General features: G+C 44.3%; 1 long non-coding RNA gene across 3 annotated transcripts in view; it reads right to left on the reverse strand.

Annotated features, from left to right (window-relative positions):
- LOC125701846 (uncharacterized) overlaps window positions 1-13,711 on the reverse strand; it is a 54,385-nt gene that overhangs the window by 10,792 nt on the left and 29,882 nt on the right. For all 3 annotated transcript variants that reach the window (XR_007380373.1, XR_007380374.1, XR_007380372.1), the window contains exons 7-9: window positions 9,195-9,567; window positions 8,378-8,496; window positions 930-1,073 (exon numbers count right to left, since the gene is read on the reverse strand). This is a non-coding gene — a long non-coding RNA (uncharacterized LOC125701846). The remainder of the gene's footprint in view (window positions 1-929; window positions 1,074-8,377; window positions 8,497-9,194; window positions 9,568-13,711) is intronic.

Genomic DNA, 13,711 nt, shown 5'->3' on the forward strand with positions numbered 1-13,711 from the left:
CTGGCAGACAAGAGATACAAGCGAGATCTGGTGGCTGTGGCCTGGTGTGAAGATTTCCAACAACTGGAGCAATGCATGAAGGTAATCGGCTCTTCACTGCTGACTACCTCTGAAGCGAGACCAGACTCCTTTCCCAGACACATATTCACTTCAAAATACACTGATCTGGAATCGATTTTTACTGCTAGGCTCTGCGTTACATGGAGGAGTACAAGTGATGGCCTGTTAGATTCTCTCTTTAGGTTTCTAAGAAATGAGGAATCGCCCTAGAAATTTGGGAAACCTCTGATTCTCCTTTATGCAACTATTTGTTGACTTTAAGACATATTTTACCAGCTTTGCCCAACTGATGTGAAACTTACAGCTCCACCACAAGTTGTGTCTCCCAGGTAGGTGGCTCATTGCTGAAGCCTTGCAATTTTTTTCCTTGGAATTGAACATAGGGAAAATTCACAGGTAACATGTGATCTGTAATTTCATACAATAGCTCACTGTAAACTCTCTGCTTGTGTTGATTCAGTAACCAAGGAACCCCCAAGATACTTTTCTTAAAAATCAATTAAAAACCCTCTCCAAACAGCACAGAAATGAATAATCTCAGGTTGCACACAAAACCAACCTGGCCTTTTATCTTTCTAATAAACGTAGCAATATAAACACAACTATAGACATTGTTTTCTAATTAGGAGAATGTGCCATGGGATGTTTACAGACCCCTATGGAAATGTATGGACATTTGGTTGCTTAGCAAACGACAGAACCTGAAAGATGCCTCAGCTAAGACATTTACAATTAGTTTGGCAGGAGTGGAAATAAAAACTCTAGAAGCAAACATAAAGAACATTGACCCAAGAAAGGCCAAGACAGTGCTAAGGAAGGTTATGCAGAGGTACGCCTTACCAACAATTTTTATTTGAATATTAGCTTACCACAACTTTGTGTTTGTGAACAGCTGAATTCAGACTGCCATTGAGAAGGACTCGCAGGGAGCACCCACACATGGAAGCTGCTGTGTGGCCTGGTCTGCCACTGGGAACTTCAATCCATCAGGGCTGGATATAGCGGGGCAGACACTGTTTATGAGAGAACAGAGTGAAAAAAAATCAGTGAGAGACTCATTTGCCATATGGAGGTGAGACCAAAGGGAGATGCATGTGGCACGGCTCCTACAGAACATGTTACCTGATGGATGGGTGACCATCTGGATTTATGGGTCTGCACCATTTGTGACCATGGTCTCCGTCTCTGAAAGGAGAACCTCCTGGAGTCTTCGAGGTGCAGCTGCGTATGAGAACCAGTTCGTACCAATCCCTCAACCTTGTCTTTGCTGTGAGCCATGGAAAGCAAGTTCCTGTGCTGCTGGCTTTTGCGTTATAATAAACAAAGGAATCTAAATGGACAATTTAATTCTTACAGCCATTGTGGTTAGCTCCAAACTACATAGTTGTGTTGGTGTCACAAGGGAACTCTTCCCTTCTTGTACACGGTTAGCAGTTCTACTTCCAAATTTTCTCACCTTCATGGTGACATTGGTTTTATCCTCTTGGAAACTGGAAATAACAGTCTGGTGCAAAGAAACAACGTGCTGTCTTTCAGGTTAAGTAGTCGAATAGACATGAGAAAACATTGTGTACTTGCCTGCGAAAAGAACTTTCCTACAGCATCATCTCCCATAGTAATATTACCACAGAACAAACCTTTTCTACCCCAAGTACAACAGAGAGATACATCATGCAAAATTACTTCCAAGCTATGCTGTCTTCACACAACATTCCTTTTCCTTGGAAAAGCAGGAGGAAACCTGCCTGCACAGTAAGTCAATCAGATGGCAATACTGCAAGCATTTACTGCTTTACTGTTTGCCCCCTCCTCACTCCCACAGCCCAAGGGTTTCACCTCCTAGTGCCTGAGTTTGAAAGGGTGAAGTGCTGGGATTTAAAGGTTGCTCTGATTAACAGGAGCTATTAGTGCTCTGTTACGGGAATTAAGTTACATAAGTTCTAGATACAACTTGAGAAGAATTTGTTTTTAATTTGAAGCTCTGAATTTTGTGTAAGAAAAAAAAAAAAAGCATGGTCAGGTTGGTTTTTATGATGAGGTGGTGAAAAGCTAGGTGAAATTAACTCCATAATCATTAGTTTGCTTTGCTTTTGGCCAAACAATTTGCACACCTAAAAGGTGCAGTTTGCAGCAGCTCTAATCCCACTTTAAGAGATACTTCAGACCAGCAGCTTTCAGTCCTGTCAGGGATTTTTTTCCCCAGTACAAATGCATAGCTTTAAATCGTGAACTTGAACTTGCTGGTACTACCTCTCTTACCCACCACAGGCCTTCAGCAATAGTCCACTCCCTTTGTGTTTCTATGGAGCACTGGGTCACAGCTGCTGCTCGCATAACCAGCCCTATTTGCGTCACTCAGCAGCAGCATTTCTGCCTTTATTTTACTGCTCAGGAATACAAGGTGTGGTGGAGCAGGGGGAAGGAATGTTTGCAATGGCTCTAATCTGCAAAGATGGGTTCCAGCTGCATTTCGCATATGATTTGGGGTTTGGATGAAGTTTTGACAGAATTTCTCCATGAATTATGCAAGAGGCTGCTGGAATGCTGCAAGTACACAGAGAGACTTGCTCAGGCAGCACTCAGACAACACACTGCCATCCAACACATGAACCAAATCAAAACCCACTCTGAAAGGCACAGCGGGGAGGGAAAGAAAGAAGTGGACCCCCAGTGCTTTGGGGTGCCAAGGTGGGGACAGGCAGGCTGCCTGCAATGAGGTGCTGCAATGCAGCACTAGATGGTGCTGTATTTTAGAAATATCTTTGCCTTGTGGGTCCTTTTATATTTGATGAGGGCTCAGAGATGTGGCAGACACACACAAATACTTCTTTTGAGACGCACTGCTCTCTCTCAAAGGAAGTATGGATTTTGTTTGCTATTTTATAGCATAGGATTTAACATGGATTGATTTCACAACTGCTGAGCGGCCAGTTAAAATCTCCAGGTGCTTTTGGTTTCCTTTGAGTGGGTGAAAGGAACTTCAGGGCACCATGGAAAGTGTGTCAGGACATATGCTGTGTGCCCATGTCTGCTCTTCTCTGACTTAGCCTCTAGCTACCTCCAGGGTTTACTCCTACTGCTGTTTCTAACTGAACTTGAGCTGGGTCTACTTGATGTATTTCTAAAGATGCTGGGCACTGATTCAAAGCTGGCCAATTACCCTCACTCTCAGCCACTCCAGCTGGCACTGCTGGGATGCAGCAGTTGGCCTGATCCATACAAGGCTGCAACAGGCAAAGAAGCTCTCTTCTCTGGGATAGGAAGGACTCTGAGACACCTGCTTGTTCCAGTCAGCTGTCCAAGGAGTGCATCTACGCACACTCTCTTCCCTCTAACTCCAGAGGTTTCTTTGATCCCAGGTTCAAGTGAGTTCAGTATCCTGGCCACAGACAGGGCAATCCAAGACAGGAAAGGGTATTTAATGTCAGAAAAGATCAGGGATGCAGTGCAGCAATGCTCACTTGGCAGGAACATGAAGAAGGGAGAAGGAGATGTCTTTTAGAGAATCTGCAAGATGCCAAACCAGCTGGGACAGGTTATTAGCCTAGGAGCCAGTTCCATCAAGGAATCATTCAATTTTCTCTATCGGGCAACAGCAGTCCAGATGCAGCTTCTTAGAAGGAAAGGATGAAAGGAAAGGATGAAGCAAACTTTTGTTTTTTTTAAAGGAAAAGGTGGTTCTACATTGAGGCAGTTCTAGAGGGTCTGTATGGAAGGCCATGTAGGATGCATATTGGCATAACCAGAGTATCTGCTGCAATGCCTCATAGCTGAGTGAGAAGTGGTTCATCACTGGTTGGGTGCCGAGCAGCCTATCCCATCATAAAGCATAGCAAGGTTTAGTTTGGCAACAGAGATTGATATCTGGCTGCCTGGGTCTGAGAGGGGAGCAGTGAGCCAAGAAAGTGCTGCTCCAATCTACTGAAGTACTCGTGCTTGGGGCTGGCATTACTCAGAGTCAGCATTTAAATGAAGATGAAAGGCTTGTGATCATATTTGCTTTATAGTCTGCAAAAATTCAACCAAGGATTGGAAATGATGAGGTTTCCCACTGCAGATAAAAGTCAGCTATGGGATGTGTTGTGCTCTAATGTCAATAAAAGCTTGGTAGCTATGTGAAATGATGAGCCTAGGAGCCCTCTAAGATACATCCTAGTGCTATGGGAATTAGCACTGCATAGCAGACGCCAGAGCCCTTAGCAAGGCTTTCTCCTTTTACCTGAAGTCCCTGTCGCATCTCTAATAGGACAAAACATGCCAGTCCCAATGGCTCTGTGTAAATTGGAGAGGTCTAAGGAGAAAGAAAGAGGAGATTGCCTGCGGCAGACAGCCCGGCAACAGAATATGTCATGTCATACCTGAGGATGCTATTCTGAGAGCTCAAGACAGGTTGAAAGAAGATTTATTCCACTCACTGGGGAAAAGCGTTGGAAGGGGTTGGCATCTCTCCCAGACAAGAGTGAGTGGTGTTGCAAAAAACAGCCCAGGAAAAACAAAACATGCTTCCCCTTTGTAAGGAAGACCAGCCAAACTGGGTCTTACAGCCTTGGCTCAGAGTCCATCTGCAAAGTGTCTGCCACAGTCTGCTCTCACCGCGACAGATTGCGTGGGCAGGAGGACACTGTTGGTTAGAGCTTAGGGCAACAGGACCAAATCTTTGCAACCTCTCCCTATCCTGTTTACGACTAGTTCTGACAGGTAGCAGGGATCAGAGCCCTACAGCACTCCAATCTTTGTCCTCCCCTCGCTCATCCGTCAAATAAATGGGCAAGCAGAGATACCCAAGCTCACACTGTTCTGCTTAGTTCCCCCAGCTCTCAGCTCAACTTTTAACTCCTTATACTTCTTTCAGTTTTATCAGACATAATGTTTTTTACGTGGGTTACTTTGAGGAAAAATTATTTAAGGTTTCTACTATAAGATTCAAGGATGGGGGAAGAAAAAGTCCTGAAGTATCTGCAGTATCCCACAACCGAGAGGGCTGTGGAACTGAAAGACAACTTGGATTAAACCATTAAAGGTGTTTCAATCAGTTCAGTTCTCAGGGGAAGATCCAAGAGTAGAGAATCCAGCCAGGAATGGCAAAGAGGGCAGTGGGAGAAACATGGGGAAGGCTGTGGGGGGAGATATCTCCTCACATACACCTGTCCTGCAGAACATTGTGGGTTCACATCCATCTGGACGTTGCCACTGCTGGGGATGTGGGGAGTTTAGAACCTGTTGTGTACGAATAAGGGAGACATTACAGTGTGCTCTATTACTTGCTGACCTGTCAGGAGATCCCTCAGCAAAAGAAATACAGTCGTGCCCTGCTACCCTCGTACACCCGATTTGTGTGTGGCCCAGTTTCTGACTACTCATAAAGTAGCCTCTGTTTTAGAGGATCCAACTTCTCAGTCTCTCCATGGACAAAGCCAGGATTTTTTTGGGCTTGCGCCTGCTGCTGTCTTTGGGATCTGCCTTACTGCTCCTTCTTGAATTAGAAAGTATGCACTACTGGCAGCTAGAAGCACAGTCTCCTCTCCCCACATAAGGCCAAAGACTCATTTCTTCTCTTCAAGTTTAAATAAAGCTCTACTGTTTTGAAGTGTTATAGAGGGCTGGCTTTTGTTCTTTAACTACTGATCAGTGCCTTGCAGCTCTAGGCCATCAGGCCACCACTCAGCTCCTCTGCACCACGTTGCCAGGCCAGCTGCCTCTGGCTGGACAGAGGAAGCATCTGTCTCATTCCCACCTGCATGCCCAGATAAGCAGACTAAGTGATTCACTGGATCTCCCGTTGGAAATCAGCCTAGAAGTGGGGGGTGAGGCAAATGCTTTTTCTGTCCCCAGCTCAAGTTCCCCTAGACACTGCATAAATACCTGACTCTGGCTGTGATACAGCAGCTTTTTTTCAGCAGAAACATGGAGAATAAAGACTCAGGGGATTGCTCCAGTAGTGTTCTCAGGACTTAAAGCAGCCATCTTGTGCAGAGAAGACAAAGGCAGATGAGCAGAGATGAAAAATATGGGTCTGAAGAAACAAAGCTAGTTTGTTCATGGTATATAATCACACGAGTAGCCCAGTCTATGCTATATTCTGAGCTATGGCTAGGGGCAATTAGAACAAATCTATCTGAGTTTAATTTACTAAAATAACATCCCTCTAGAAGTAGTTGGAAATCCTCCGTATTTGCATTTCAGTTGTGTCATTTCTCTGCCTTTAAAAGTCAATGAATGCCAGATGTTTCTGATTTCTCTTTCCAGCAAACAGGTATCTTGCCCAAACCATTCCATTTAAGTTAGACACAATTTGCTGCAAAGTTAGTTTTGTAGAAGTGAGAAGGGAGCAAAGGGGAAGGGACAAGCAAAACCCAAGAGCTGCCAGCATCTATCATGCAAAATGACTCTGAAGGAAATGGGGGACATGCAGCTGTCATAGCAAACAGCCACAGATTGAGGGCATGAAGCACTAATGAACAGGAAGAGCAAAGCCAGAGCCACAATTTTATCCCCTGTTGATATCCTACAAGAAAAATGATCACAGAGAACATTTATTGCCCCCTAACAAGATCAAGCTTAATAGCAAAGCTACACGTGTTATTTACTTCAATGTTTGTCTATTGCATAAAGCAGAAATGTCTGTTGCCTGGATCCTCCCTGCCTGCTGAGGTCCTTTCTCTCAGGCTGGCTGTATACAAGGGAGGTAGGTTGAAAAGATCCCAGAAGGGGTTCTAATGCTGGGGAGGATGATGAATTGCACTGGGCCCTAGCTTAATTACAGTATGGAGAACATGTAATGCAAAACCCTGTCCATCATGCCTCTTGCCCTGCTTGTACAACCTATGGGACACAAGCAATTAACATTCTAAAAGCTGTGTAATGTAGAATAAAACAAAGTATGCTATCACACCCAGCAGGTTCAGTTTCGTATTGGAGTGGCTGTCTAACATGTCCTCTCAAAGTGCCCTAATTTCATGAGGCCTTTTGTGTAGAGGATGAATCCCACCTATGCATGTAGTAAGCCTTGGGTAGAAGAACATGTGCTCATAATGCAGGGAAATAGAGGATACTGAAAGTGAAAAAAGATGTGAGAAGCAAGTCAGAATGTCAGAGAGGACTTGGAGTATCTGAGCGGGACAGTGAGAACTGCAGAGAGTAGTGGCACAAAATCTTTTAGTCAGACAGAAGAGAGACACAAACAGGCAAATCACTGCTCCTGTACTTGGCAGTTCCATGCCCCAGCACTCACAGCTGCAGCACGTGCTCTTGCTATATGAGTTTTCCAGTGTTCCCCTTCAGCACGCTCACTGGAAGCAGTACCTGCTCAGCAGTCTCTACAGAGAACAACAGGCTGGTTACTGCCCACCTGTTCACACTGTGCCCCATGAACTGAACCATTTGAGATTATGCTCTGCTAGACCAAGTGTACTGTAAACCATCCCTGTCCCAACTTTATTCCATGTTTATGAGCATCTGTCAACCTTGCCTACCTCCCTGCTCCAAAGAGGAACAGTAGGGAAAAAGAAGATCCTAATGTTTAATTTTCAAAAGATGCACCTTTATCTGCTTTTCTCATATCCAATAGGATATGCCTGGTTGTCAGGGAGGGGAAACTAGCCCTGGCACAACAGAAGCAGCAGTTCTAAAAATATCCTAAACACAGCACAGAAGAAAAGGAAGAGACATCTTCATCTGTCAGGCACCGTTTTACAGTTACACCCTGTGGATGCACATGATTGATTGTCTGAGTATGCCTGCCACATGTGAAAGCATCCCAGGAGCAGTCAAACAGGACTACAAAACTACTATTCTTATATTGGTATAATTGTTTTTGTTTTGTTGTGTTTTGTTTTTTAACCTCCAAAAGACATTAAAAATGTGCAAGGAAACAAGATGCAGGGTACCTGAGTGCAGTGACAGAAGACAAACAGGAGAGACCTCAGCATCAGCATGAAGGAGCAGAAAGCAGGGCTTGGGGGGTACCAGGAGACATGTAAACTCTTAATGTGCCTCAGAGGGAAAAACAGTGGCTGACAATGCGACTACTTGTGAAGGAATACCAGCACGTGCTCTCTCCTCCAGAGGTGAGAAAGAAAGCAACAGACATGAAAAGAAAAACAGAGAAGGCGAAAGGGGAGTGTAGTCTGAAAGGATGAGCTGTGAAGGAGCTATGGAGGAGAGGCTCAAGATTTTCTAGGAAACATTGAGTCCTTTCAAAACTGGTGGGGTGCATAGAAAAGGGAGACAAAAGCTGAGCAATCTCCGTGCCACTGGCAGCAATCTGCGCAGTTCTTTCTGCTCCTCCACCATTACAAAGCACTCTGCTGCCTCTTACCTGGCTTGTGGTGCTGGCTGAGCTGGGAGACTTGCTGCTTGGGCAGTTTGGGTCCAGATGCTGTCAGGGTAGCTGCAGGGTCCAGCTCCAGCAGAAGACAAGCAGAAGACAAGTCTGCACTACAAAAATAAAGCATCAAAGCTCACTGAGCAGTTGATAAGAGGGAAAAACAAAATGGGAGAAAGGGCTTCTCTTCAACTTAAAAACACTGCATAAGCAACTTTGCTGTACTGTTTCAGGTCATGTTGCTGCCATGTGGCATCAGGCAACATAAATTGCAACACTGTTAATGCAATGCAGAAGGAAGTACCAATTCCCCAGCTAAAGTCTTGGAGCATCAAACAGGCTGTCAGTAGCTGTTTCACAGCGAGTAATGCTTGCATAGTGATTAGTTCAGCTCCTGAACTTCTACTGAATCACAGTTTCAATGTCTTTCCAATGTTGGAGCCACAAGGAAAAGGCAGACATGTAAAGCCACAGAGCCAGCTAGCTCTTACCTGCTTTTGTTATCAATTGGCTCAGGTTTTGGTGTTAACTCTCTGCCCCCGTGTGAAATATAGCAGGAGTAGCATCTGGCTGGGAGGTCTTTAGAACAAATGCATTCAAATCATCAAACACTGTACTGACAGTTCTAGCTGCTTTTAAGTTCAACAGGATGGATTCCCAGCCCTATCAGAGTGAATCAGAGCCCTGAATTCAGTTCCTTCACTTCTAGAATTTGAGTCTGATCAGACGATGTGCAGTCCCCATCAAAAAAGCCCACAGTATTTCCACAAGGTACAGCTGCTGCTATACACTACATGTAGTGATGACTCACATTTGCAGATAAAATTGTTCTGATAATGCTGAAGTTAGTCCGTGAATCTTCTTGTAGGCTGCAGATCAACCGTTTCCTTTCTGTTGATTTAAACAAGCTGGTAGGAATGCTTTACTCTCATCTGAAACTGAGTTTATCAACTCACAGTGCACCTGAAATTCCATAGAAAAGAGACACTTCTGTCTCAGGACATCCACCCACAACATCCCTGCCAAGGCAGAGAATTCACTGACAACATGTGGTGCTGCTTCACAGAAGTGAGGAAGAATCTTCCCAGGCTCTAAAATCACAATCTCCCTACTTGCAGAGACCAAAGAGGCAGAACTGATCTTTATGTAGGAGTCATCCCCTTCAACTTTCCTCCAGGCCACCACTGCAAGGCAAAAGCAAATGAGAGACTCTAGTTTCCTCCCCAAGGAAAGAAATAAAATAAATAAAAAGAACAGACATGACAGAAATAATTTGTCAAATACAACACTAGAGAGCAAGTCCTGCTCCTCACTGACCCATGTGTAACCTCCTTACAGCTAGCTGGGACACACACATGAAAATAAGGAAAGAATTTGGCATTTGGACTTTGAAAAACATCTGAGAAAGCTCCACCCTACTAGCATTATTTTTTAAATCCATTCTGTCTTCCATGATGCAGAAAGTTCCATTGTGTTAATTTAACTGATGGAAGGACAGAGAGCTGCAATGTAACCTCATTTCACTGGCGAAATCACAATTAGAAAAGCTTTTATCATCGAACTGTTTTGTTTCAGCTGACATCACAAATGCTTTCTCTACTGTCCCTTACCTCCTTTCACTTCTATTTACTTCTCCAGCAAGCAGAGCTGTGAGCGTACCAGCCACAGCATCTCCATTTCAAATGGTTTGGCTTTCCTTTCCACAACACTATTTCCTGACTCTTTTTCCAATCTGTTGCTTGCTGAGCAGAGGATTAGGAGAAACTGAATCAGGCAGAAAAAGGTTTTCTCTAGGCTGGCCTACAAATAAAACCTTTTCCCTCTAAGCTCAGGTACCCAAGCAGCTCCTGCTTTGTACTGGATGCACAGAAATCTCCCTAAATTATCTGCATGTGCGCAAAGGGATTGTTTTGAAATTGAACCTTATGAAGTGTATCTTGAGCCTAGCTCAAGTTTGGACACACTGTTGAAATTTGGATTTAATTAATTCCACTTGAGTTTTGAAATGGTGCGATACATTTTTCAGAGGTTTCCCCCCCCCCCTCCATTTCCTGGATCAGAGCCTCGACCACATTCATGGAAACACTGAAGGGAAAAAAAATCCGTAGCAATAATTCACCAAGTGGGAACTGAAAACATTTGCTGAAGAAGAAGGAACCTCTTGGTCTTTGGATGCTGGGAATAATTCAACCTCTCCTCCTAATTCCCTGAGGCTCAAGCAGCCCTTTTTCCGGCAGAGCTGTGGTTATTTGAGCAAGCTGCCCTGGGGACAAGTGCATGTTACTTGTAGGATTTGGGCTGGGAAGATCAAGCACACAGATTTGTAGGCAAGAAAGGGTTTTGTGTTTTAATAACTGCCAGCAGAACCACAGAAGAGCCCAAGCTTTCAGGATGAAAAGTCCTGTGCGGCAGGATTCAGCTCAGATATCTTCAAAGCATGCAGGGAAGTGAAGACATGAACATCATCTCCTTCAGTACAACATTCTGCATGCAACAAATGTACAAATCCAGGACTCATACAGCTTTCACTTCATGCTTCTCTCCTACGTTACTCTTTTTTTTGGAGATGTTTCCCAGTGTATCGTGTGCCAATCAATAAAATTAATGTTGCTCTATAAGCAGCAAGCCATCTGCTCTGTATGTGCCATTTGCAGCTGTGCAAACAGCACTGTGGAACATGGTATTAGAGAACTTCTCCCTCCAGGGTCTGGCATTGTATGAGATTTCCAGGACAGTGAGGTGCCTGAATCTTTATGAAGGAGTGCCAAGACAAAAAACAAACAAGGATGCTGCCATGATGTCCCCCCAGTCTCCTGCAGGTAGAGGATTCTTAGAGACCTACCCTGATTGCAATGAAAACCCCATGTTTGGCCACTGGAGGGTCCTAGGATTACCCTTCAACTTCTCCTCCTTAAAAAACAAACAACAAAACAGGTGTCAGGTTCCCAGAAACAACAATATTTGCATCCCAGAACAGTCCCACCAGCAGCATGGGGGCTTAGAGGGAGGATGGAGAGGGCAGGAGATCTCTGCATGGCAAAAGGAAAAAAAAAAGAAGTGCCATTTTGGACTATCTGGTCCTGATCAGCAGTGAGCTGTTTGCAGGATGTGCAGAGTGAGAATGGGTGACACAAACTGATCCGAACTAGAAGTTAGCTTCCTGATGTGCTGACTACTAGGAGAGCAGATTTTGAAGCAACTGCTCCCTTCTTGAAAAGCACAGTCAGATCAGCAGAACGTGTTATGTCTGGTCATCACCCAGCCTCCACTCTTTAAGACTAGCAGGTAAAAGTACGGCCAACCTGCCTGGTTCCAATCTGTCATGTTTACTCAAATCCACTACACATAAAACTAGAATGCACACGGGGCAATGTATATACCACTGGTCCAAATTCCCCTTCAAAAATACACCGCATGACCAAAGACAAACCACAATCCCACAACCAAGCATACATTTCAGGAGAGATGCACTACATAACTATGGTTTCCTTTACTTCTAAGAAGAAATAATTTCATCAATTTTGTACTCCTATGTTTAGTGATAGCTAACTGGGTCTCATTCAAGATTCTCATCACCTTGAATGACTGCTGAATCCAAAGAAAATCAGTGAGAAAAACTTATCTGAATTCAAATTTACTGAACTGCAGACCAGCAGTTTCCACTCTACAGACTACAGCATCTGTAGATTTTAGCTCTCTGAGTGATGCAGACAGGAGACAGCAGTGGAATCAGACGTTTCTTGAATGGTCTCTCCAACACCACCAGCCCAGGCACTGGGTTGCAGGGAGGAGTCTTTCTTCCTCAGCAATTGCACCTCACAGTTAAAGATGAAGAGTTTCCAAGGTAGAACTTCTTTAACAAAACATTCTGATATCAGTAAAATGCTTGTTTATTGACAGAAAATATTTGGATGCAATTAGCACCTTAAAATCTAAGTAGAAGACAAAGCACTTTGTTTTGATGAACTGGAAACAGAAATGATCCGTTTTGATTTGAAGTGACTAACTCAACAGTGAAAAAAATAAAGATGGAAATGAGTTGAGGCTTTTACTTGAATCAAGATGCCTCTTAAACATCTTGGCATGAACGCTGGCTTTTCCAAATCTCTTTACACTGTTTATTTCTAAATACCGGATGTCTGGTTTGCTCAGTGCACGTGCACATGTGTGCATATGAAATATTTGCCTGGCTTTTCTGCCCCAGCATCACAATCATAGCACACAGACTTGAACTACTGGCACTGAGAGGGAAAATACGGCAGACAAAGAAGGGGCAGGAAATAGTACAGATTATGTTTGGTTTTCCATATACCCAGCTAGGTTTCTTCAGAAACTGTTCCCGTATTTCTGGGGAGCAGAGAGCCTTTGTAATTCAGAATAAAAACTTTCCTTGCCCAGCATGCTCCCTAGCAGGGCAAGGCCTGTAATAATTACTGCTGTAACCACGTGCGTTGTCACAAGGCATGTTATTCCATCTTGGTCCTTCCAGCACCCTGACTGGAGAATCTCTACTAATTACTGGTAATCAAATACAGATTGCCTTTCTAAGGATCTAAATCTTCAGCTTCACAGCAAAAACACAGCTTGGGAAAGATGCTGGTCATCTGCCATCCAAAAGGCAAGAGCTGGCTGGGCAGGGAACACCAAGACTTTGTCTCCTTTCACATTTAAGAGAAAAGCAGCTTTCTTGCTCTTGGGCTGCTGCCAGAGCTATTTCTATCAAATGAACCCACCGTGGACAGCAGACTGTGCAGTCAAGGATTTAATAAGCCAAAATGTTTCCCATGATATTTGGGCTACTAAAGACACACAGCCCAGCACAGCAGGTTTCTTCCAGCAGCTAAACTGTCAGCCATGGGCGTCCCTTGCTGTCTGTGAACACAGGCTGGGAGCACAAAGGGCCAGGCACGCTCTTTGACTTAACGAACCACAGAAAGACCAAGCCAGCATGACAGCAGACGCAAACAAGAATGTAATTAGAGGTGGATTATAAATCTTTGGCTAGGTACCTGGAAACACTTGCATTGTGAGAGAAAGTCTTGCTGATGGCATTTGGGCTTAATTTAGGTCACGATTACAGACAGGGTGCTCTGAACTGGCAGGGGTCAGATGACAAATCAAAAACAGGCTCCTATTTGTCTTGACTCCTGTTGCTGGCCTCACCTTTCCAGCCCCAAAGCCCAGACAGAAGCAAGCACTGTTTTCCCCTGGCCAGCTGGTGAGCAGCAAGTGTGGTGCAATTCATGCTCGCTCTGCTTGCACTGTGTCTGTCCACAGAGCAGGAAAAAAAACAACACAGTTAAGTTCTCTTGCTCTGAAGAACATTTT

This window comes from Lagopus muta, chromosome 17 (assembly GCF_023343835.1).
Source record: "Lagopus muta isolate bLagMut1 chromosome 17, bLagMut1 primary, whole genome shotgun sequence".
Lineage (NCBI taxonomy): Eukaryota > Metazoa > Chordata > Aves > Galliformes > Phasianidae > Lagopus > Lagopus muta.